The sequence below is a fragment of the Marmota monax genome, unplaced genomic scaffold (genome assembly GCF_021218885.2).
Source record: "Marmota monax isolate L192 unplaced genomic scaffold, Marmota_monax_Labrador192_F-V1.1 WCK01_AAM20220418_F8-fsc00156, whole genome shotgun sequence".
NCBI classification, from domain to species: domain Eukaryota; kingdom Metazoa; phylum Chordata; class Mammalia; order Rodentia; family Sciuridae; genus Marmota; species Marmota monax.
The window spans coordinates 2,975,796-3,003,254 of record NW_026694013.1 but is presented as its reverse complement, the minus strand read 5'-3'; the positions used below and the strand labels follow the sequence as shown (position 1 = coordinate 3,003,254).

The 27,459-nt window shown below is 35.5% G+C and overlaps 1 pseudogene; it reads left to right on the top strand.

The window, feature by feature from the left end:
* LOC124106447 (serine/threonine-protein kinase PAK 2-like) lies at positions 1 to 27,229 on the top strand (annotated as a pseudogene).
* Positions 27,230 to 27,459: the final 230 nt, after the last annotated feature.

Genomic DNA, 27,459 nt, shown 5'->3' with positions numbered 1-27,459 from the left:
ATGTACTCCATAAAGCTCACGTGTTGGAAGCTCGGTCACCCACGTAGCAAGGTTCTGAAGTGGGGCTTTCAGGTAATGATGGAATAGGAGAGCTCGGACCTCATCAGTGGATTAATCCATTTGATGGATTAATAATTTGAATCAACTACAAGGTGATAACTGTAGGCAGGTGGGTGTGACTGGAGAAAGTAGTCCTGGAAGCATGCCCTGGAGAATTATATCTTTTCCCTAGCTTTTCTCTCTGTCAATCTCTTTGCTTCCCAGCTGCCATAAGTGAGCTGCTTTCCTTTACTGTGTTCTACTGCCGCAGTCTGGCTGGGCGTGCTGATAACGCCAAGGTCGCGGGTTCGATCCCCGTACGGGCCACCAAATGCCGCAGTCTGGCTGGGCACAATTCAGGAGCCACTTGTCAAAAGAAACGAACTTTATTTTTAGAACACACGCCACACCACACAGCTCTTCAGGAAAACCTTCAGAGCCCAACTGCCACCACCTGCTTCCCACAAGCCTCTCAACCTCCCCCACTCCTCCTGCTCTTGAAGCTGATTGGCTGGGTCGTGTGGGCGGAGCCAAAAAAAGTCCCCCAATGAGCAGCTCCATGGTCTGAAAGGGCGGGGAAACAACCCAATGAGCATCACCGCAGAGGAGCCAATCAGTTGGCAGCTGTAAGTTTGCTGGGGCCACTGTGAGCCAATCATCAGCTGGCAGCTGGAAGTTTGCTGGCAGCTGGAAGTTTGCTGGGGCCCCTTCAGCTGTGGCTCTCAACATCCTACCACCATGGTATTTCTACCTTGGAGCCAACTAACCATGGACTGAACTTCTAAAACCATGAGCCAAAATAAATTTTTTCTTCTTCTAAGATGCTTTTTTCTTAGCTATTTTGATCACAGAGGTGGAAATCTAACAAAAGTATGTTGATTATAATGATGAAAAACTAACATAGTACTAACAAAAATTCTACTATCTCCAACCTCAGGGTATACATCTTTTAGTGAGATCATGTATAAGTGAGGTACTTTGGCATCATAATAGAAAGATATCTTGAATATAAACTAAAATTTAGCCTTAAGCACCAGAACTTGAAGTATTGATCTTTTGTCTTTCCACTATGCTTTCACTCTAAAGAGTTATTTTCCTTTTGGTCATCTACTAACATTATTTCCATAGGAATAAATGATTAATTTCTACAACTCAAAAGTAAAATAATATTTATGCAACTTTAGCTCCACTTCTTTCATTCTAGTCTTTGTTTAATTACACTTTTTGGTGAGCAATTCAGGATCAAATCTATAGAGACTTACTGACAGTCTGTTCAGTTAACAATGCAAAATGGAAGCATATACTTTGTGTACTCTAAATCTGATAAACTATAGAAGTGATTTTAATCACTGAGCAAGATATTTTATTCATCAGCATTCTTCCTAGTACTTACAAGTTCCAGCATGGATTTTTCTTCATTACATCTATAGCACTTTTCTCTTCATCTTTTTTGGGGGGTGGGGTACTTATAATTGAACCCAGAGGTGCTCTACCACTGAGCTACATCCCCATCCATTTTTAATATTTTATTTAGAGACAGAGTATAAGTTGCTGAGACTTGCTTTGAACTCACCATCTTCCTGCCTCAGCCTCCCAAACTGCCGGAACTACAAATGTTTGAACACTTATTTTTTAAAACACAGTTAATGATGAGAAATAATTTTACCCTGATTTCCCACTCTAGCTATCTTAGTTCTTCAATTTATGATAAAAGTTGTCTTTTCCTTGGTAAATTGATTTATCAGAGCCCCTTTTTCTTCCAGCCTCCTTAGGAACTCAATTCCAGAAAGTTTATATAAAATAAATTATTAAGAGATTGACATCTCTAGGGCTGGGATTGTGGCTCAGTGATAGGTGTTTGCCTAGCATGTGTGAGGCACTGGGTTTTACTCTCAGCACCACATACCAATAAATAAATAAATAAATAATTTGAAAATTCATCAACAACTAATAAAAATATTTTAAAAAGAGATTGTCACCTCTACTTGACTTATTGAATTTAAAGACACACAAAGTGACTCATACTCACATGTGTTTGATATTTTGGAAGACTCTAATAAGAGTTCTATTATCATCAAAACCATAGAAATAAGTCTTCTAAGGACACACAAGAACCCTTAAAACAGAACTGATGTCTTACTAGTATGAGTCAATAACAGATAATAGCTACTATTATCAAAAACCTTTCTATGCTCTAGGTACTTTATGTATACTATCTAGGTTAATTCTCATAACTTCTTGGTAATGTTATTGTAGAGGAAGAAAACATTTTGTAGAGGAAGAAATAGGGCAACTCACTTATATGCGAGACAGAAATAATCATAGCTAGTAGTTGGTGGACATATATTCAACTGAAGTTCTTACCATAAGAATATCACTATACTTTTTCTTCTATGTCATACTCCCTTATTTATTATATGTGGTTCCTGCAATTTATGGCTATAAAATTTTTAGATAATTATAATATTTTTGTCTTATTTGTAAATGAAGCTAGTTTGTTAATCAGCTTTTTGTTACTATGAAAAGTACATGAGATAATCAACTTATACAGCGAAAAATTTATTTTGGTTTATACTTTTAGAGAGTTCAGTACATCATCAGTTGATGCACTGCTTTCAAAAAGGCAGCAAATAATAGTGGGATCATGTGACAGAGCAAAATTGCTCACCTCTTGACTTGGAGTGAAAGAGAAGAAAGAGGTGGTATTAAGATCCCATAATCCCCTTTAAGGGCATGGCCCCAGTGACCTCAAGACCTCTCAATAGGTCATACTTCTTAATGTTTTACCACCTATTCTAATGGTGTCAAGCTTGGGACCACATTTTTAACACATGGGTCTATGGGAGACATTCTGGATCCAAACTATGGTAAAGAATGATGGAATAAAAAAACTGCTAATGAAAACTTATTGTGAATGTATTTTGTAGACTGAATTGCTAAATTAATAAGACAGTCATTTAAAGGTATGAAATGTGACCACAAGAGGGGGGAATGTCAATACATTCTACTTCTTTGCTTGATTTATTTATTTTTATTAGTTCTAGTTAGTTATATATGATAGTAGAATATATTTTCACACTTTGTACACAAATGTAGCATATATTCCTCTGGTATACATGGTATAGAGCCACATCAGTAGTGTAACCACACGTGTATATAGGATAATAATGTCTGTCTCATTCTACCACCCTTCCCTTCCCCACAGTACCATCCCCTATCACTCCCCTCTGCACAATCCAAAGTTCCTTCATTCTTTCTTACCTCTTCCCTCAACTATGGATCAGCATTCTCTTATCAGAGAAAACATTCAGCTTCTGGTTTTTTTGGGGGGAAGGAATTGACTTATTTTTCTTAGCATGATATTTTCTAGTTCCATCCATTTACCTGCAAATGCCACAATTTAATTCTTCTTTAAGACTGAATAATAGTTCATTGTATATATTTACAACATTTTTGTTATTCATTCATCTGTTGGTTCCATAGTTTAGCTATTGTGAATTGAGCTGCTATAAATATTAATGTGGCTGTGTCATTGTAAGTATGCAGATTTTATATCCTTGGGGTATAAACGGGTCAAAGTGTGGTTCCATTCGAAGTTTTCTAAGGAATCTCCATACGCTTGTATTCTTGATAGTTGCCATTCTGACTGGAGTGGGATCAAATATTAGAGTAGTTTTGGTTTGCATTTCTCTAATTACTAGAGATCTTGAACATTTTTTTCATATATTTGTTGATTGATTGTATATTTTATTCTGAGAAATATCTATGAAGTTCCTTTGCTCATTTATTGATTGGGTTATTTGTTTTTCTTGGTGTTCGGTTTTTTGAGTTTTTTATATATCCTGGAGATTAGTGCTCTATCTGATGTATGTGTGGTAAAGATTTTCTCTCACTCTGGAGGAACTCTCTTTACATTGATTGTTTCCTTTGCTGAGAAGAAGCTTTTTAATTTGAATCTATCCCATTTATTAATGCTTGGTTTTATTTCTTGCATTTTAGGAGTCTTGTTAAGAAAGTCAGTTCTGAAGCCAACATGATGAAGATTAGGGCCTACTTTTTCTTCTATTAGGTGCAGGGTCCATGGTCTAATTCCTAGGTCCTTTATCCACTTTGAGTTGAGTTTATGCTGCATATGGATTTCCAGTTTTCCCAGCACCATTTGTTGAAGAGGTCATGTTTTTGGCACCTTTGTCTAGTATAAGAAAACTATATTTATGTAGGTTTGTCTCTGTGTCTTCTATTCTATACGTTGATCTACATGTCTATTTTGGTGCCAATACTTTAACTGCACAAGTCTAATGTTCTACATGATAAATGGTTTTTTTTAAACTATGAGTAAACTTGTGCCAAATAAACATTGGGTTATGGTAAAGCTAAATAAATGCCTATTCAGCAGAGTAAATCTAAAGCTTTACAATATCTTTTAAAATTACTTATAGCATTACTTTCCATACACCATTATAATTAAATTACCATTGTTTGTATTGTTCTATAATTTGTCTTAATGAAAATAAACATAATAAAAGTATTTTCAAATTGATATGTTCACATTAATTCATCAATTTATGATGTTTATTTTCTAATATAATTACTCTTCACTGAACTTGTACTACCTCCTTCATATGTAATTACACTGGGTATGATTAAGTTTAAGTCAGTCTAATGCTAAATGATGCTTATTAGTATCTGAATCTACAGGTTGGATAGTGAAGAAGCAGAGTAGGTTGCTGTCATTTTCTACAGGGCACATAAACAAAGGATTACAGGCTACGAATGCTCTTGTTTGTGTATAAAATAAAACAATTTCTTTAAAAGTATTTTTGTTGAGACATAATTGGACTTGATGTTTGTTTTTACTAAAAACATCACCATTATTACCAAAAGTTCTCTACAGGTTTAATGCAATGCCAATCAAAATCCCAACGGCATTTCTTGTAGAAATAGAGAAAGCAATCATGAAATTCATATGGAAAAACAAAAGACCCAGAATAGCAAAAACAATGCTAAGCAGGAAGGGTGAATCAGGCGGTATAGCGATACCAGACTTCAAACTATACTACAGAGCAATAGTAACAAAAACAGCATGGTACTGGTACCAAAACAGGCGGGTGGACCAATGGTACAGAATAGAGGACACAGAAACCAATCCACAAAACTACAACTACCTTATATTTGATAAAGGGGCTAAAAGCATGCAATGGAGGAAGGATAGCATCTTCAACAAATGGTGCTGGGAAAACTGGAAATCCATATGCAACAAAATGAAACTGAATCCCTTTCTCTCGCCATGCACAAAAGTTAATTCAAAATGGATCAAGGAGCTTGATATCAAATCAGAGACACGCCGTCTGATAGAAGAAAAAGTTGGCTACGATCTACATACTGTGGGGTCAGGCTCCAAATTCCTCAATAGGACACCCATAGCACAAAAGTTAATAACTAGAATCAACAAATGGGACTTACTCAAACTAAAAAGTTTTTTCTCAGCAAAAGATACAATAAGAGAGGTAAATAGAGAGCCTACATCCTGGGAACAAATCTTTACTCCTCACACTTCAGATAGAGCCCTAATATCCAGAGTATACAAAGAACTCAAAAAATTAGACAATAAGAGAACAAACAACCCAATCAACAAATGGGCCAAGGACCTGAACAGACACTTCTCAGAGGAGGACATACAATCAATCAACAAGTACATGAAAAAATGCTCACCATCTCTAGCAGTCAGAGAAATGCAAATCAAAACCACCCTAAGATACCATCTCACTCCAGTTAGATTGGCAGCCATTATGAAGTCAAAGAACAACAAGTGCTGGCGAGGATGTGGGGAAAAGGGTACACTTGTACATTGCTGGTGGGACTGCAAATTGGTGCAGCCAATTTGGAAAGCAGTATGGAGATTTCTTGGAAAGCTGGGAATGGAGCCACCATTTGACCCAGCTATTCCCCTTCTCGGTCTATTCCCTAAAGACCTAAAAAGAGCATGCTACAGGGACACTGCTACATCTATGTTCATAGCAGCACAATTCACAATAGCTAGACTGTGGAACCAACCTAGATGCCCTTCAATGGATGAATGGATAAAAAAAATGTGGCATTTATACACAATGGAGTATTACTCTGCATTAAAAAATGACAAAATCATAGAATTTACAGGGAAATGGATGGCATTAGAGCAGATTATGCTAAGTGAAGCTAGCCAATCCCTAAAAAACAAATGCCAAATGTCTTCTTTGATATAAGGAGAGTAACTAAGAACAGAGTAGGGTCGAAGAGCAGGAGAAGAAGATTAACATTAAACAGGGATGAGAGGTGGGAGGGAAAGGGAGAGAGAAGGGAAAATGCATGGAAATGGAAGGAGACCCTCAGAGTTATACAAAAGTACATACAAGAGGAAGTGAGGGGAAGGGGAAAAATAATATAAGGGGGACAAACGAATGTCAGTAGAGGGAGCAGAGAGAGAAGAGGGGAGGGGAGGGGAGGGGAGGGGAGGGGAGGGGGGATAGTAGAGGATAGGAAAGGCAGCAGAATACAACAGACACTAGTATGGCAATATGTAAATCAATGGATGTGTAACTGATGTGATTCTGCAATCTGTATATGGGGTAAAAATGGGAGCTCATAACCCACTTGAATCAAATTGTGAAATATGATATATCAAGAACTATGTAATGTTTTGAACAGCCAACAATAAAAAATTAAAAAATAAAAAAATAAAAAAAAATAAAAACATCACCATGCACAATATTACAAAAGTATTTTAGTATGAATTCTTTGATATTTTTTATTTTGTGCTTCTAATATTATCTATAGAAGATAAAAAGGCACATTGACTATCTTTATGAATAAAGAAAAATACTAAGCAAAAACATCAGTTTTCCTATTAGTTTGAGAACCTATGTTTTAGTCCATTAAGCAACATTTAGGTCATGAGCATTTCTGGGCATGGTCAAAACAATGTTCTCATTTATCCTTTAATTTTTATATCTCAATAGAGAGTTATTAAACTTTAAATTATTTTTTGATTGACTTTTTAAAAATTTCATTATTTTTCTTTAAGTAATTCTAAGCTCTTACTACTGTACACTGTAACAAAATTGGACAAGCAGAACAAAACGGAGAAAAATCATTGTGATTTGAAATTTACTTTTAGTTCACTTAATGGATTTCACCTTAAACAAATCAAAATGAAGAATGATGACTTTCTGAAACGTTTAAGAGAAAAGTACCCACAGAGTAAGTTTAAAACCAGCAAAGTGGAGAATGGTTAAATATAATTTATTATAGATAGAAGACTTGTGATTTTTTTTTCAAAAAGTTAAAAATATAAGAAAAAAATCTCCAATGAAGTAGCTGACCTGCAGAGATAAAAAAAAAAAATGCTACAATACAACAACAAAGTTACTTAAGATATTTTAAAATTACTAATCATATAAATTAAATGTGTTCATGGATAATGAAATATTAATAATTACCCCCCCCCCAAAAAAACTAAATGTAATAATATATCTTTGTCTTAGGTTTTTAAAAAATATGTTGATTAGTGGCTGGTGGAACTGGATGATGAAGATTAAGATAAATTTGTACTCATCTTAAAACCTTTTCCTTTCCTTTTTATTCAAGCCATGAACACATATAGCCAAGGCACCAGATCCTATGTTCAGAAGCCCTGACAAACTTTCAACTAAAAGATGCAGTGGAATAGTCCCCAGGAGCAGCATTGCAGAAGACCAGTTTTTTCATTATCCAACTGATTTGTGAATGGGAAGGGAGAGGCATAGAGACAAAGGCTGAATACAAGTAGTTCTTTCAAACTGTAAAATGAACATACACAGTATTTTCACTGTTCAATACACTAGGCCCAGAAGACTAATCCATGTTCTGCAGAGTCAATGAGAAATGTGCATATAAACAGAGAAAGTAAATATATACATGATCCACAATCCATATTTTTCCATTTATTTGTAGCAGTGCAAAAGAAAAAGCACAATCATATGTGTCTATGCCTCCCAAAAAAATTCACATCAAAGCAATTAACATGTAAGCAAAAGTAACCATGTCTTTTTTTATGTGGATCAATGTAAATAAAAATTTTAAATTCAGGCATTGATTTTGAAATGGAAATAATTGAAGCAACTTGAATTAGTTCATATTTTTTTAAGGTTTAAAGCTATTTATTTACAAGTATTTAGCACTATAAAATAAACACTGATATGTTGGGTCCTAGTTAATAGCAATACATATCATTTGGATGATTACACTATTTAAACAACAAACTACACTTAAAAAATAATGCTGATAAAATTCTTAGTCATAATATTATTTTTATTTTTTTCAGTTGTTGATAGACCTTTATTTTATTTATTTATATATTTATATGTGAACCTTAGAATCAAACCCAGTGTCTCACATATGCCAGGAAAGTGTGTTATCACTGAGCCATATTATTAAGCAATAAAATATATGAACTGAAAATATGATTGCTTGAAATTTGTACATGGAAGTAAACTCATTTGTGATTTGTAATTTATTTTTAGTTCACTTTTAGCGTATAACATAATCTGAGGGGGGCAGTGGAGGGCTGTGACCCAAATGATATCTTCAAATGAAGAGAAGGATAAAAATGCAAAGCACCATTCTTTATCCTTTCCTTCTACATGAATGTTGGATCATTTGCTATTGTGTCACAGGACTCTGACCCAAGTTTCATGTTATTTTCCAGAGTATTTTCTCTGTGTTGTTTAGACTCAATAGGTCCTGTTAGTCTGTCTTCAAGTTCAATAATTCTACCCTCTGTCCTCTCCATTCTACTATTGAGCCCATCAGGTGAGATCTGAATTTCTCCTATTGTCTTTTTCAATTCTAGAAGTTCCATTTGAATTTTAAATAATGTCTATTTTTTTTTCTTAATGTTGTCTATTTTCTGTTTCAAGAAAATTTTAATTGCATATTAGAGCATTTTTATAATGATCACCTCATAATATTTGTCAGATAATTCATAATGTGGATAACTATTATTATTATTATCTAAAACTTGGATCTTTCCTCTTTTCCAGATTATGTATTTTATTTCTTATTTTTACATTTCTCTCAAAGCCTTGATGTCATTCAAAGGACAGTTCAGAGTAAATTTCTCACCAGCTAAAGGGAGAGTTTCAATAGTTATCATCTCAGATGGAGCCAGGAAGAGAGAACTACTAAAGGGACTTGCAGGGGACTGTGACATGGTGGCACATAGTGCAGTGCACAGTCTCTGAGGACTGCCATCGGATCCCAATCTCATAATAGATGGCTATGTTTTCTTTATTCCTTACAACTGGCACTTTGAAGTGAAAGGGAGGGTAGGCATCATATTTGTGTAAAATGTTTTGTGGAAATTACTAACAGTTCTCAACATCAAGACTTCTAGTCTTTTGCATTTTCTCTTTTTTAATTAAAAACATTATTTTTAAAGTATGCTACTTTTAACTACATTGTTTTACTATATTTTATTTTTTGCCTTTAAAAATATTTTTAGTTGTAGATGGACACAATACCTTTATTTTATTTATTTATTTTTTCCTATGGTGCTGAGATTCAAACCCAGTACCTCACATGTGCTAAGCAAGCACTCTACCACTAAGCTACACCCGTAGCCCTGGTATCTGAATATTTTTTCTTCAATCTCAGTAATAAGTTATATCTCTGCAGATTTCCACACGGTCTGTAACTGACCCTATTCCTATACCTCTTGATGATTCAAATGTCGACAATGATGCCAAGTCTTCAGAAAAATAGGACAAATTTGACCAATGAAGAGATGATGGAGAAATTAAGTATGTTACCTACATTCCAAATTATTCATGAATTAACCTTTTTTAAAACATGTTAATTGGATCCAAGTCTGGGGATATAACTCATTTCATATATATATATATATATATATATATATATATATATATATATATATATATATATATCACTCACCTGGTGTGTGCAAGGCCCTCAGTTCTATCCCCAACACTACAAAAAAAAAAAAGGTGGATTGTAATATGTGCCTTTTATTTTACCTTAAGGCAGAAAGAAAAGTTTTTTCCCTATAGGAGTAATTGCTTACATTAAAATGTAGTGAGCTGGGCATGGTGGCACATGGCTATAAGCCCAGCAATTTAGGAGATTGAAGCAAAGAATTTCAAGTTCCAGGTCAGTCTGGGTAACTTAATGAGACCCTGTCTCAAAATAAAATATAAAATGGCTGGGGATATGGCTCAGGGGTAAAGTACCCATGATTCAACCCCCAGTACCACCCAAAAACAGTGAAAGCAAAGTAATATTCGTTTTGTTTGTAATGGCATTTGAAACATATTATGTATTGATAGTGAAGTCAGTCCCTTTGGGAGCAATACTTCTTTCCTGTGAACCAAATCTAAAGGATATGAACATGGGTGTAGTTGAAAACTTTATCAAAGGAGGTTTGTACATATTTGTCCAAACCTATAGCTTTTCAAAATAGGAACGTATAGTAATAAGATATATCCTAGGAAAAACACATTTTCCTTGTCTCTTTTAATTTATTTACTATCAGTGGCCTGAATCCAGCATTATAAATAATGTAAACAGTTCCAGGAAGGGAGTAACAATAAGGTCTGCTTACAAGACTCCAGTAACTATAGTTATAAAGAAGACCGTGACCTAGAAGGCTCAAGGAAAAGTACTCTATAGATGGTTTGTTATAAGCACTTACATGTTCAACATTTGTTCTTGATTCCTCAGTGCTTTCCAATATGAAACTGCTTTGACTGTGGAATACTATAGATATTTAGATATAATAGGACTTATCTTAGGAGGGCTGCTGCTTTAAAAAAATTTGTGACTATTCATTTGTGACCTTTAGTTATCACATCCCCTGTCTTTATGCCCTTAGCTTCTTGGCTTGAAGCTTAGTAGCTAACTTGAGATTGAGTACCTACATAAGATTATTTGTGGGAGTTTTCTTGATATGTTCCTGTCTTCTTTGAGCTCGAGTAAGTAAAAATTTAATGTAATTTTCTTATGTTTTGACTTACTGGTCTTAAGAATTTACATTATGAATTTATATCCAACCTCCTAATTTTACCATTTCTTGTTATGACTTTGAACATTCCTAAAATATATACATAATTAGTTCATATTAGAGTAATCTCTACAGTAGGAGTTGGTTTCCTAAATATATTGAAAGAAGAAATACTGGAATAGTTGGTAAAGCCAGTTAGGGTTATTCATTTGACTATCATTCATTTATTATTACTAATAGTAGTTTCATAACTTTAGTGTGAATACATGCAGTGGAGAAGAAAAGTAGAGTGAGGAATTTCCCAGGAATTGCCAAGTTTTTGTTTATTTTTGGTACTGGGGATTGAACCCAGGGGTGCTTTACCACCGAGCTACACACCAGCCCTTTTTATTTTTTATTTTGAGACAGGGTCTCTAGGATTCCAAGACTGATCTCGAGCTTGTGATTCTTTGGCCTCAGCTCCTGAATAATTGGGATCACAGGCATGTGCCACCACACCCTGCTGGAATTGCCATTTGGAAAGGTGTACATCCTGAGACTCCCCTTAGGTTTCAGGCAGACTAGAACAATTGGTTGTTCTGAAATGTCATGAATTTTGAGAAAGTGATTAATTAGGAATCCTAACCTAAGGGAGACTATGTGTCTTCTTGTTTCTGATATCTTTTTGCTTTTATTAAATTTCTTTAGTGTTTTGTTGGAAACAAATCATTGTTGAAACTTGATGTGTTTGAAAACCACTGGTTTAAAATCAGTAGAATTTATTAAAAGGAATGATACCAAAAGCTAATTTGTGTTTAAAATGCTTGACTGAGCTTTGAATGTTGTTTTTGTTTAGAATAGGAACTATTGTGAGCATAAGACAAAATATACAAGATATGAAAAATTTGGACAAGGGTAAGTGCTTATGATTGTATTGTCATAATGCTCACTACTTACTGGCTATTCAGCATGAGCTCTCCCTTTCCCCTGACATTGGGCACTCACTGTTTTCTATGACTGGTACCTTAGAAGATTTCTGTGAATACATAATGCAGTTGTTAAAAACCCTCCTTGTTAGCAATAACTTTACATCATTGTTTCTACTTGACTGTTATTTCTCATAAATGACAAGGGATTATTAGATGGAAAAATTGCCCATGACATATTTAAGAGACAATTTTACTGCAGAATTATAGGCCATAAAAGCATTGATTTGAGGCCGGGTATGTAATTCAGTGTAGAGCATTTGCCTAGGATACATGAGGTCCTGAGTTCCATCCCTGGCATTGCAAAAACAAAAACAAAGCAAAGCAAAAACCCATGCATTTAGCTGGGTATGGTGGTACACACCGATAATCCCAGCAACTCAGGAGGCTGAGTTAGGAGGATTTCAAGTTTTCAGCTAGCCTCAGCAATTTAGTTAGATCCTAACATAAAAAGGACTGTGGAGTTAGCTCAGTGGTAAGGCACCCTGGGTTTAATCCCCACTACTTTAAAAAAAATTAATATATAAAATGTTTTTGAATTTTATCATTGAGTATTAATCTTTGGGTCTGCCACTCTGATTTTTTCAATAATTTGTTTTTAAAGTATACTAAGCTTTTTCCTCTACTGCTTGAGAGCAGATTAACATCTTGGATTTTTAATGTTGCTAACCTCTAGAAAATGTTCTGTGAATTTAGAAAGAATTAGTAGAATGTAGAAGTGAAAACATTTGGAAAGTTTCTTATGAATTTATTTTTAACAACTAAATTTAGTTCAGCACTGATTTTAATAATAATAAAAAATTGAAAATCACCTTAATATTTTGAACATGATAATAGATGTTATATATTGAATAATTAGTAATGAATGAATAAGACTAATAACTATGTATACGGATACATATCAGAAATCCAGGTGAATTTATTTATTTATTTATTTATTTTTGGTACTGGGGATTGAACCCAGAGGCGCTTTACCACTAAGCTACTTCCCAGCTTGAAGTGTTTGAAACTTGCGTGTGCCACCATGCCTAGCCAGATGAATTTTTAAAAGCAAATTGCAGAGAAATACATAAACAGAAACATCATACTTAAATGTGTAGAAAAGTACATGGAAATGATGCACATCCAATACAGGATAAACACCAATTACAGGTTGCCCTTGGGTAGAGGGAGAATGCCATATGAAAGGGCGAACCAGGAATCTTCAAGATTATTTGCAGTTCTTTGTTTCTTAAGCAGGGAACTGTATTCATGAGGGTATGTTATTTGTTATTTTTTTTTTTTTTTTTTTTTTTTTTTTTTTTTTTTTTTTATTGGTTGTTCAAAACATTATAAAGCTCTTCACATATCATATTTCATACATTAGATTCAAGTTGGTTATGAACTCCCAATTTTACCCCAAATACAGATTGCAGAATCACATCGGTTACACATCCACATTTTTACATAATGCCCTATTAGTAACTGTTGTATTCTGCTACCTTTCCTATCCTCTACCATCCCCCCTCCCTCCCCTCCCATCTTCTCTCTCTACCCCATCCACTGTAATTCATATCTCTCCTTGTTTATTTTCCCATTCCCCTCACAACCTCTTATATGTAATTTTGTATAACAATGAGGGTCTCCCTCCATTACCATGCAATTTCCCTTTTCTCTCCCTTTCCATCCCACCTCATGTATCTGTTTAATGTTAATCTTTTCTTCCTGCTCTTCCTCCCTGCTCTGTTCTTAGTTGCTCTCCTTATATCAAAGAAGACATTTGGTATTTGTTTTTTAGGGATTGGCTAGCTTCACTAAGCATAATCTGCTCTAGTGCCATCCATTTCCCTGCAAATTCTATGATTTTGTCATTTTTTAGTGCTGCGTAATACTCCATGGTGTATAAATGCCACATTTTTTTTATCCATTCATCTATTGAAGGGCATCTGGGTTGGTTCCACAGTCTAGCAATTGTGAATTGTGCTGCTATGAACATCGATGTAGCAGTATCCCTGTAGTACGCTCTTTTAAGGTCTTCAGGGAAAAGTCCAAGAAGGGCAATAGCTGGGTCAAATGGTGGTTCCATTCCCAGCTTTCCCAGGAGTCTCCATACTGTTTTCCAGATTGGCCGCACCAGTTTGCAGTCCCACCAGCAATGTACAAGAGTACCCTTTTCCCCACATCCTCTCCAGCACTTGTTGTTGTTTGACTTCATAATGGCTGCCAATCTTACTGGAGTGAGATGGTATCTTAGGGTGGTTTTGATTTGCATTTCTCTGACTGCTAGAGATGGTGAGCATTTTTTCATGTACTTGTTGATTGATTGTATGTCCTCCTCTGAGAAGTGTCTGTTCAGGTCTTTGGCCCATTTGTTGATTGGGTTATTTGTTTTCTTATTGTTTAATTTTTTGAGTTCTTTGTATACTCTGGATATTAGGGCTCTATCTGAAGTGTGAGGAGTAAAAATTTGTTCCCATGATGTAGGCTCCCTATTTACCTCTTTTATTGTTTCTCTTGCTGAGAGAAAACTTTTCAGTTTAAGTAAGTCCCATTTGTTGATTTTTGTTATCAACTTTTGTGCTATGGGTGTCCTATTAAGGAATTTGGAGCCCGACCCTACAATATGTAGATCGGAGCCAACTTTTTCTTCTATCAGACGCAGAGTCTCTGATTTGATATCTAGCTCCTTGATCCACTTTGAGTTAACTTTTGTGCATGGCGAGAGGAGGGGATTCAGTTTCATTTTGTTGCATATGGATTTCCAGTTTTCCCAGCACCATTTGTTGAAGATGCTATCCTCCCTCCATTGCATGCTTTTAGCTCCTTTATCAAATATAAGATAGTTGTAGCTTTGTGGATTAGTCTTTGTGTCCTCTATTCTGTACCATTGGTCCACCCTCCTGTTTTGGTACCAGTACCATGCTGTTTTTGTTACTATTGCTCTGTAGTATAGTTTGAAGTCTGGTATCGCTATACCGCCTGATTCGCACTTCCTGCTTAGAATTGCTTTTGCTATTCTGGGTCTTTTATTTTTCCATATGAATTTCATGATTGCTTTATCCATTTCTACAAGAAATGCCGTTGGGATTTTGATTGGCATTGCATTAAACCTATAGAGAACTTTTGGTAATATCGCCATTTTGATGATGTTAGTTCTGCCTATCCATGAACAGGGTATATTTTTCCATCTTCTAAGATCTTCTTCTACTTCTCTTTTTAGGGTTTTGTAGTTTTCATTATATAAATCTTTCACCTCTCTTGTTAGGTTGATTCCCAAGTATTTTATTTTTTTTGAGGATATTGTGAATGGAGTGTTTTTCCTCATTTCCGTTTCAGAAGTTTTGTCGCTGATATACAGAAATGCCTTTGATTTTTCCCCTATATTTTTGTAGGTTTGAAATATTTCAAATAAAATTTTGGCTACAAGGATTGCCTCCTCTTTTTCCTTTCTTTCTATTTGTTTTGTTTTGTTTTTAAGATGCTAAATCTTAAGTGGTTTTGATTCTTTCTCAATTGTGAGAAGGGTTAAGTCTTTGGATATTATAAATGGCTGTGATTTAGAAGTCTTAATTCTGATTGTGTCTTTTTCCCACTAGGTCTTCTGGTACAGTTTTTACTGCTATTGATGTGGCTCTGGGACAAAAGGTAGCAACTTTCTCATACTTCTAAATGTTCTGTTAGTTTTTTGTTTAGAAGAAAAACTAAATAAAACTAAGCATAAGCAATAGGAATATATTTTTAAGTTGGATATGTTGTAAGAATTAATCTACATAATTTAAAAAAATTAGATGTTGATGTACCTTTATTTTATTCATTTATTTATGTGTGATGATGAACATCAAACACAGTGCTTCTTACATGCTAGGCAAGCACTCGAGCACTGAGCCACAACCCCAGACTGCTAATCTATATAATTTTATAGCCATTCTCACTTTATGGGAAACAAAGAAGGAATTATATCATGAATAAGTAAATATTTTAAAATATATTTTCCTAGGTTGGAGTAAAAAGAGGATTAATTCCTGATACTGGACTGACTTTAGGTTGGTTAATCAACTTCAAGATAAATCTGAACATATTTAGCGTCCAGGTAGTGTAAAACACTATGCATAGTCAATGTGCAAGTAAAACTGGTACTTGTCAGTTATAATATCACTATGTAATATAATGTGTTACTATAATTTAGTAACTGGTTGGTGTTTGTTACTTTCTAAGACAATTAGGAAAACCATTGATTTTTTTTTTCAATTCTGTTTCCATTAGAGGTTGTGATAAAACAGATTAATTTACAGAAACACCCACAGAAGGAACTAATCCTTAATGAGCTCTTGGAGAAGAAAGAATTAAAGAATCCCAACATAATTCACTTCTTAGACAGGTAAATATGTTTGAGGTTCTTTTAAACATTGGGATAATATGGACATTTCTAATCTGGTGGTTCCATGGAGGCTAGTCACTTTGAGGTGTCAGTAGTGAGAAGTAAACTTAAAAGAGAAAGAGGAGAGGTGAAAATAACATATTCTCAGTTGGAAGGTCCTTTTGCCACAAGGATATTTCTTGGCAAGTGACAGAAGGCTGCTAAATATAGGAGATTGCTGATGGTGTGTATATTCATGCAAATGATCAGAAGCAAAAACATGAGGAATGGTCAACTGGGATTCATGTCTTAACCCAGAGAGATGACTAGCATACAATTCTTAAATGTTTAGATCAGTTATTATTTCAAATGCTGTTCTTCATGGGCAAATTATATATGTTTATCAAAAGCTCATGTAGGCCAGGTGCAATAGCACATGCCTGTAATACCAGCAACTGGGGAGGCTGAGACAGGAGGATTGCGAGTCCAAAGCCAGCCTCCACAATTTAGGAAGGGCCTAAGCAACTCAGTGAGACCCTGTTTCTAAATAAAATACAAAATAGGGCTGGAGATGTGGCTCAGTGGTTGAATGCCCCTGAGTTCAATCCCCGGTACCCCTACTCCCCCCAAAAAGCTCATGTAGTTTAGAAATTGATGTTTAATAAAAAGACAAAATGGAAAATTAAGTATATTTTTAAAAAGTGATTATGTATATGAAAGAAAGACTACTAGTAAAAAAATAATACTAGTGGTTATATTATAGGGTTAAAGGTGATTTTCTTCCATATATAAATTTGTTTAGGGTGGGGAATTGGTAATATATTTTGAGACTTTAGCCCTAATTATGGAGTCTGAATTCATGGAAATAAATTTTCAGGTACATTTCTCTGCTTTTTAAAATAATATTTCAAGTCAGCATGGAATGCTGGTTAAGATAAGCCATAGGCTTTGGAATCATTACAACTTGACTTCAGATGCTGATTCTATCACTTACTATGTGATCTTAGATGAGTTCTTAACCTCTCCAAGCTTCTGTCTCTGTATCTGCAAAACAAGACCAACAATCCCTATGTTATAGGGTTATTTTGGTTGGAAAACTCCAAAATATACACCTAGACTGCTATTATGGACAAACTATGACTTTAAAATCTTAATAAATATCATAATGACCCTCTGACTTTTTGTTCTGTTACATAGTAACTTTCCAGTTTTCTTCTTTTTTGCTCTCAAATTATCAGCTCTGTTGTTCTATTATTATGGTGCTTAATATTTGAGTTCTTGAACATAGAGGGTCACATGTTTAAAAAAATAGAATGTAAGTTTTGTATGTTCTATCTTTAGTTACTTGGTAGGAGATGACCTGTTTGTAGTAACCGAATATCTGCTGGTGGGCCACTGACTGATGTTGTTACAGCAACCTGCATTGATGAGGCACAGATTGATGCTGTGTTCAGAGAGGTGAGTTTGCTTTCTTTGGGATAAAGCAGGGTGATATGGGGTTAATAAGAGATGATTATGGGGCTGGTGTTGTAGCTCAGTGGTACAGTGCTCACCTAGCATGCATGAGGCACTGGGTTCGATCCTCAGCACCACATAAATATAAAATAAAGACAATGTGTCCACCTAAAACTAAAAAATAAATATTAACAAAAGAGATAATTAAAAGGAAGGTTTTCCTACAAGGGGAATTTTTATCGTACACATTCTCTGCAAGTTATACTATATTGTTTCATCTCAAATGAGAGTTTCAGACTTTCACATATAGGATACCTTGGGAATGAATTATAGGTCCTTTTTTAGTTTTTATTTATTTATTTTGCTTTATTGGGATTGAATCCAGGAGTGATCTACCACTGAGCTAAATCCCCAGCCCTTTTTATTTTATTTTATGTTATTTTTCATTTTAAGACAGTCTTCAAAGTTGCCTAGACTGGCCTGGAACTTGTGATCCTCCTACTTCTGCCTCTGGAGTAACTGGGGTTACACACATGCCCTGCCCAGTGAAGGCCTTTGAAGAATGAAATTCACTGGCAAATCTCATTATAGTCATCACAATAGTTTATCGTCCAGATAGGGCACTTCTGAGAATAACTGGGGATGCTATTAAAAATATGCCACTCAGCCAGGTGTGGTGGTGCATGCCTGTAATCCCCATGACTGAGGAGGTTGAGACAAGAGGATTGCAAGTTCAAGGCTGGCCTCAGCAATTTAGCAAGGCCCTAAGCAACTTAGTGAAACCCTGTCTCAAAATTTAAAATAAAAAGGGCTGGAGACATAACTCAGAGGTAAAGTTTCTTTATGTTAAATCCCCAGTATCCCTCCTCCTCCTCTTGTGCCTACCCTTACCCCCTGAAAACTGGGAACTAGAACTATCACAGACAAAGCAAGACACATGTCTACTTTTACGACTACTAAGTCTGCTTTTGGCTTCATTGAAGGTGAAGAAATTGGTCGTTTCTTTATATTTTTAAATGAATTTCCAGGTGTTCTATTTGCTTAGGCTAATAGAATTCCGAATTGCCTAAGTCTAAGCCAAAAACAAGTGTTCCATCTAAGTTTTTCTATAGACGAGACTTAGATTAATGGTTTGCTTATTGTCACTGAAACTGATACTTCTCTGTCCTGATGTCACAGGGACCATTGTAATAAATGACAAAATTATAAAAGTTATGAGGGACTATTATATGATACATAGTGAATTATGAACTTTGTGTAATACATAGTGAATTATTTTTATTAAGGTAACATTCTTGGAATGTTGTGAGTTGTGCTCTACCTACGAAGGAAGGAAACATGAACTCCTTCATAGTTTTGAATATTATATCCCTTAACAAAGTATGTTTGGTCACTTAAAAACTAATCAAAACTTAACAAGAATTTATCTATTTATACTTAATTTGTTTTTCTCACTTTTTCCCATAGTTGACATAAAATCAATTTCAGGAGTTGTTCTAACTTGATTCACTTGGGTGGTCTTTTATGTGCCAAAATTTTAAAATTGTGACAAGTTAATTTCTATTTACTTGTACAAGTAGTTTTCTGTGGCTTTATTCTTTTCAAGAATCTGATTAAATGCCTGGTAAATATGATTATACCCTTTATATCAGTTTTTTTCTTTGTGTAATAGAATATTTTTGAATAAGAATTTTAATAATTACAAACAATGTGCAGACTTTGTTGTTCTACTTTGATGGGAATAAAAATAAAAATACAACTAACTTTTCCCAAATGTATAATTTATCTTTTCAGTTTATATTAAAAAACCATGGGGCAAAGAAATTTTTAAAATCTCATCTTATTCATGTATTTAAGGAAGGAAGGAATTACTCTTACTTTTTAAAAAAATATTTTTAGTTGTAGATGGAAACAATAACTTTATTTATTTGTTTAATTGTGGTGGTTTTGTTTTGTTTGTTTCAGTTTTGGGGATCAGACCTAGAGCCTCACACATGCTAGGCAAGTGCTCTGCCACTGAACTCTAACATAGACATATTCTTTGGTTGTTGATGTCAGGTTGTGGATAGAGCTTGACACAAAATTTACCAGAGAAGAAATGAAGAAGACATAGTACATTACATTGACAAACCCCTGAATGCAGCCAGACTACCCTCAATCTTATCTGTTTTTCTCAGTAGCTCACATTGATTAGACTTCTGGGTATCTGAGGTTTCAAGTGCAAATCAACACAAGTTTATTCTCTACTATTGAAATAATTTCTAAAGAACTTATGCTTATTAATCAAGTTCTGTGTACTATTAGGCATTTAAACTTGAAAAGGCTTAGAAGTTATGTGGATTCATCCATCACTGAAGACTAAGCTTTAAAAATCCATAGCAGAGACTGGGGATGTAACTCAGTGGTAGACTATTGGCATAGCATACACAGTGCCCTAGCTTTGATCCCCAGCACTGAAAGAAAAAAAAAGAAAAGAAAGAATGGAAGGGAGGGAGAGAGGGAGGAAGGAATAGTGATGGATGAGCTGGGAATGTGGCAAATGTCTGCAGTCTTAGCAGCTCAGGAAGCTGAGGCAGGTGCATCATTTGAGGCCAGCCTGGACAAAATAGAAAGGCTTTGTCATAAAAAAAAAAAAAAACATTGTGAAAGAAAGGACTTAATAAGACATGATTTAATGATGTCTCTAGCTGAGAGCAGAGTGTGGGAGGAGATCGTCTTACTAATTAAGGTATTATGTTTTCATAACTTTGCATATGATTTTCTTTATAAATGTTAAGTATTGCAGGGTCTTTGGCTGAATACTACAGGCAGTGCTCAGGCCACAACTACTATTATAATGACTCTGTGTGAACTAGTGAATGGGACTTTCCAGGACTGCTTCATTGATACCTGTTTTCTTTTGTTCAATGTTTGCAGGCATTGGAGTTTTTACATGCCAATCATGTCATTCACTGGGACATAAAAAATGGCAATGTGCTTTTGGGAATGGGAGGAGAAGTTAAACTTAGTAAATACAAAGTGAAGAAACATTATTTATTTTTTACTATACTTTCTCTCTCTCTCTCTCTCTCTCTCTATATATATATATATATATATATATATATATATATCCCTCATCTGTTTATATTTTTGAAAATTAATATATGGAAGGGAAAAGAATCTAGTGGTAAAGATTATGAACTGAGAACTGGGCAGGGTTTAAATAGAAGACATGCTACTACATGCTGAATATTTTGGGCAAGTTAATGTCTTTGTGTCTCTTTTCTCATTTATTCATTGAGGAAGATAATAGTACCAATCTCAGGGTTTTTTTGGAGGTTAAAAAAGTAAAGGACTAAGAAGCAGTGCCTGGGACAGTCCAAGTGCTGATGCTGTCTTAAAGAGATCAAGTTGAATTTGTTTCTGCCATCTGTTATGCTGGTTTTTTTCATTGTACTCTTCAGCATTCTCTGAGTTTTGTACAGTATAGCCTAATCAGGAGACGGCTAGATGACCTGACCTTAGGGATGAACAAGGAAAATATCCCACTTCTCTAACATTCTTCTGTATGAGACATTAGGGTCATGAAAAACATCCTGAACTTTTATGTGTCCATAATCTCTGAATTCCTGCCATGCCCTCTGGAGAACTCAAGCAGAACTATTAAACTACATCCTGTAAAGGTTATTTAATCAATCAGGGTCATCAAAAAAATAAGATTCTATCTTTAAATGATCTTAGTGGGCAAGTTGGAAATAGATAATCACATACATTTTTGGTGGAGACATGAAAATGGAATTAGACTTTTTTTGGTTAATGTTTTGTGGTGACTCCTCCACTTACTATATGAATGATCTTAGATGAATTATTTAATTCACCTATAAAAATATATATGCCCTGGTTACCCTATTTGTAAATTAGAATAATCTTAATAGTAAGCATACCTGGGCTGGGCTTAGCTGAGCATGCCTGTATTCCCAGTGGTTTGGGAGGCTGAGGAAGGAAAATCTCAAGGTCAAAGCCAGCGTCAGCAACATAGCCAGGCCCTAAGCAACTTTGCAAGACCCTGTCTCTAAATAGAATATTTAAAAACCTGGAAATGTGGCTCAGTGGTGAAGCACCAAGGTAAATTACCCAGAACCAAGTTTTAAAAAATTATTTATCTTATAGGGTTATCACAAGGATTATATAGTTTTACAAGGTACTTGCAACAGTACCTGGCTTTTGTAAACACTCATTTCATTATAAATATTATTTTACCTAACAGTTGCTCTTCTCAGTATTCACTTATATAGAATTACTAAATATCACAATTACTAAAAGGATATTTCCTGCAACATGGTAAAGAAAAACTAAACTATCTTAAATGTCAAAGAGTAAAGGAATGGTAACTTGGTATGTTTATCCACTGTAATACATTATAGTTTTTAAAATGATGCAAATATATGTACTAATGTGAAGGATCTCTTAAATAAACAGTTTACAAAATCTCCTAGTTAGGTAAAACAAACCAAGCAGTTCATAGCTATTATTCATTCTTCTGTAAATACAAAACAGCCTGAAGCTTACAGACCTACCTGATACCAGCAGTTACATAAGTAGTTGAGTGGCTTTTAACAGTAGATCGGAAGAAACAATTGTAAATTCTCATCCTAACCTTTTCAAAAAATTACTATCAAGTACTAAAGTAGGTTTTCTGTTCTTCAGTTATAGTGGAGACAAGTGGGGTAGATCAATGCTAGTGAGTACCTTGTCAGTACAATTGCACTCAACTGTGTTCTTTTACTAAGCTTTCTGCTAAGTTGTATGCTTAGGGATTTTAGCTTATCTTTATTTTATTCTAAAGTAATTTCAGTGTCTTGATCTTTGCCGGAGATTCACTACATTTAGGATTGGTGTCCAACTTCGGTGATTTCCCCCACCCCCCGCCCATTTTGGACTTCTTTCAGTTTTACTAACATTTTTAGAATAAAATGTATTATTAAGAATAAAAACCCTCCTACTAATTCACACTCTGTTGTAGGAAGAAAAAGCAAAAAATGGCAATATATAACATCATCAAAATATTTCAATCCCAGTCTGGATTACTTTATTATTAAATTCTGTTTTTTAAAAACTAAAAGAGCCTGAACAGTCAGAATGTAATTATGGCATAACCATCCCTAGAAGCTATTAAGTCTAGATGTTTTGTTTTTGTTTCTTAGCCGTCTTTAGTTTTTGTGCTCAGATCACCCCTGAGCAGAATAAACGTACTACTATGGTTGGAACACCTTACTGAATGGCACCAGAAATGGCTACATGGAAAGCTTATGGCCCTAAAGTTGACATTTGGTCTCTAGGTATCATGGCTATTGAAATGCTCGAAGGAGAGCCTCCATACCTGAAGGAAGATCCCTCAAGGGTAAGACCAGTTTAATACCAGCTTTACTGTAAAAAAAATACTTCTCCTTACGGCATAGTTCAAACTTCCTTGTGTTGTTCATTGGCCAAGAATTTACAATGAAAACTTGATAAAACCTAATGTCTGCCCTTATTTTGTATCTACAAATTATATTGCTTCTGAGTTAGAGAGGTAAAAATGTTAGCTGAAGAGTGTAGATGTTTTATCAGTCAGTTGTACGGTTTCTTATTTGGGGTATAAGTAAGAATATACACAGCTTTCTACATAGTTGAAGTACCCTATTTAGATGACTTTTTTTCTACACAGAGTTAGGGTACTTTTCTTATACATTTAAGTACCCTGGATATAGAAATCAGGTTATATCCACTTTGAACTTTAGCCTCTGAACCCCAAGGTCCAGAAAAGAGGAAAGCAAGATCACACCTCTGAGAAAGGTATATAACTGATAGTCTGTTTGAAAATGGACTTGAACACTTAAAACAAGTAAATATTCTTGCAGTTGAGATGAAGAATTTCAACCATCCTCTCATCTCCTTTTAACTTACCATATGTGGGACAGCATCATCAGTAGTTAAGGAAATAGATGTAACGTTGGCAAAAACCTGATGAATGGGGATGTCTGCTTTCTGTCAAAATGAACAGGGACCAGATTAGCCCTCCTTTCCTGATACAACCCCCCCAAACTAGATTATATGAAACAGTAGTTTCAAGACACTGCATCAGACAATAAATGAAGGACCGTGATGTCTAAAAGTGAGTAACAACTAAAGTGAACCCCATGACTGGCCCAGTTGCCAGGCCATGTACAGAGAGGGATGACCCTGATGGGACATTGCTGGAAAAGCTGTGAAAGGAGGAAAGATGAAGACTCTCAAGATCTGTGCAGGGTGCCCCCTTAAGCTTTCAACAGAGGTTGGTATGAAAAGCAAATGTAAGGACTAAGATATAATTACCTGACAAGATTGGAAGGAACCAGGCTGAGGTATAGTTCAGTGGTAGAGTGTTTGCTTACCATGTGCAAGGCCCTCAATTCAACCCCCATTGCTAGGAACAAACACTGGGGCTGGGTGTGATGGTGCACACACATAGTCCCAGCCAGTTGGAAGGCTGAGGACCACTTGAGCTCAAGTCTGGGAAGCATAGTGAGACCCCCAGCTCAGATAAAACAGTCTGGAAAGAGCAGTGCCTGCTGCATTTGTAAGCTTGGGAGTAGTGCCTGTTTCTCTCAACTATCGCGGAAAACCTTATTACTGAGTATAAAACTTATTAGAGTCTTGTCTCAGTGATGGAAAATAATTACCATTAAGTTGAATGCTACTTCAGTTCCACCTAACAAATCTTACAAATGAGACCCAAATAGCTTAAAACTGCATCCCAGATCAAAGCCCAAGAATATTTATAGGGCCACAACCATGGTTATACTCAGACCTCAGAAGAGGCTTGTATTCAGCATCCTCTGCTGTGAATTTTTGGTTGGACCCAGTGAGACCAGTCAAGTCCCAAATGTCATCAACTATCAGCAGATCCAGAAGGTGACCAAAGGTGGGATGTTCATCCATCAGCTTGAGACTGTCCATTCCCAGGCTCAATTTGGAAAAACACCATGGCCTTCAGGAAAGGGAATCATATGCGCATATTTAGAAAAGGTAACCTGGATGAGAAGGGTGAGAATGGTGCACAGAAGATCGCCATTTGTACCAGAGCCTGTACCTGAAGATAAAGAAACCTGGCCCCAAACAAAGCAGATTCTCATGAAACATATGCACAAGCTGAAGGCAGACAAGACCAGTGAAAATCTTGACTGACCTGGCTGAGGCCCACGGGTCTGAAACCAGGGAAAACCACAAGCTTTGTGAAGAGTACTTCCAAGCCAAGAAAGATTGTCCAAGGATGAAGAGACCGAGAAATAAAGCTCTACCTCCTGTGTGGCCTCCACAGTTACACAAATTCAAATAAAAGAAGCCTGACCTACCTAGAAAAAAGTAAGAGAACATTGATAGGAATCCAGATGTGGCCAGAACTCAACAAATACCCAGACATCCAATAAAAGTTTTAACAGACAAAGAGGAAGAAAATGTTGTCCAGCATGAGCAGAAAAATAATCAGTTGAAACAAACCTAGAACTAACACAAAGAAAAAAAATTAGCACAGAAGAATCAGTCATTAAGATAATTTTTATAATTGTGTTCCAGGTATTAAAAAGTCAGACATATTTTCAACAGACCCAAATTAAACTTAGTCATGTGTTGTGATTTGGATATGAAGTGTTCCTGAAAAGCTCCTGTGTTGATGCAGGAATATTTGTAAGTGAAATGATAGGATTGTGACAGCCATAACCCTATCAGTCTATCCTAGTTTGAATGGACGAGGTGGAAACTGTAGGAGTGTGGCTGGAGGAGATGGGTCACTGGAGGCTGCCCTCAAAGCATTTGTTTTCCCTGTGCCCTTTTTTCCTTTCTCCCTCTGTGGGCTTTCTGGCCACCTTGAGCAGAGCAGCACTCCTCCATCATGTCTTCTGCCATGATGTTCTGCTTCAGCTTGAGCCCAGAGCAATGCCATCAGTGCACCATGGACTAAACCTCTGGGACAGGGAGCCCAAATACCTGTCCCTCTAAGGTTTTATTGTCAGGTATTTTGGTTACAGTGACACAAAACTGACTATCACATTATGAAAACTATAACATCTGAGGTTGGGTTAATGGTAGATTATCATAGAAATAGAGACTAGCCACAGTGAAACATAAAGATAAACATGGAAAAAAATTAATGAAATAGAATCAGGAATTATAACTTAAAATTTAAAGTAAGTATCTATGAGTCCATGCTGATATAAACGATTGAATAAATAAATGTGGGAGAAGAGACAGGTCAATCACCTATGCAGAAGAATTCTAAAAGTTTATGTGGCTGCTCCACGCTGCAGGAAGTAGAGCATTACTCAAGTATGAACCACACATAGTGACTTCCAGAGAACACAGTATGGAAAGGGAAGAGGAACTTCACAGTGGGAGAAGTTAACAAGCCCTTGGCCAGGTGATTAGGTCAACATCAGCAGTCAGAAATCATGTTGCTAATAGGTACCTTTAATATGATGCAATGAAAACAGTACTGTTGCCAGGCATCACAGCAAAGCTATTTGGCAAGAGGGTCACAGGCCAGCCTCAGCAACTTAGGAAAACCCTATCTCAAACCTGAAAATAAAAAGGGCTGGGGCTATAACTCAGTGGTAGAGCACTTCTGGGTTCAATCCCCAGTACTTCAAAAGAAAAAAAGAAAGATCTGTGATCTTCTTCTCAAAAACCCATTTAATATAACTTTGAAAAAAAAATGTCAGACACAATTCATTAAAGGGTATCCTACAAAGTATGATAGAGTACCTGGCCAGTACTCCTCAAAACTATCTAGAGTCATCAAAAACAAGGAAAGTCTGAGAAATTGTCACAGCCAAGATTTCTTAAGTCAATGTTTGGAAATGGATATTGTGAAAAGGGGTTCAACCAAGGAATTGATGCAGGTGAATTTGGAAATGATGCCATTTTTGGAAAATGTTGACTGTTTTTAAATAACCAGGAGAAAGTTTTCATATTGTTAATAACATTTCACTATTCATTGATCACTACCAGTGAGGCAGCTGCTATATTTTAGAGTTTCATCTGCCATAAATAAAAGTTTAAGATCATTATGTTTTTGTATATTATCAAATATTGTATTTATTCAATGCTGGCATGAGTGGATTTATGGGCTGTTTAACTATAGATTTTTAGAAAGTAGAAAAACTAAACAATTCTGTTTTCAACTATGAAAGTTATATACTGATTATGAGGGGGTTGGGCAGGTATTAAAGTGTGTGTTGTTTAAGTAAATTATATTTATAAGTAGTCTTCAGAGCTTAGTTAAAAGAAAATGTTTGCTTCTAAATTATACACTTCTCTGTTCCCTCTTTTTGGTAGCACCCATTTCTGAAACTGGCGAAGCCATTATCTAGCTTGACACCACATATCCGGCAGCTAAGGAAGTCCTGAAGGGAAGCCTTTAACATTGTTGATGTGGCGTCATATTCTTCTTCCATGTTCTAAAAAGAAAACATTTTTAAATTTAATAAAGTATTTATTGTTGCAAAAAATGTGTAACATAAAATTTGCCATTTTATCCATGTAAGTGGACAACTCAGTGATATTAATTACACTCACAATATTATATAACACAGTAGAATGCACTTTGACACATCAGATATAAATACAGTATAACTTCT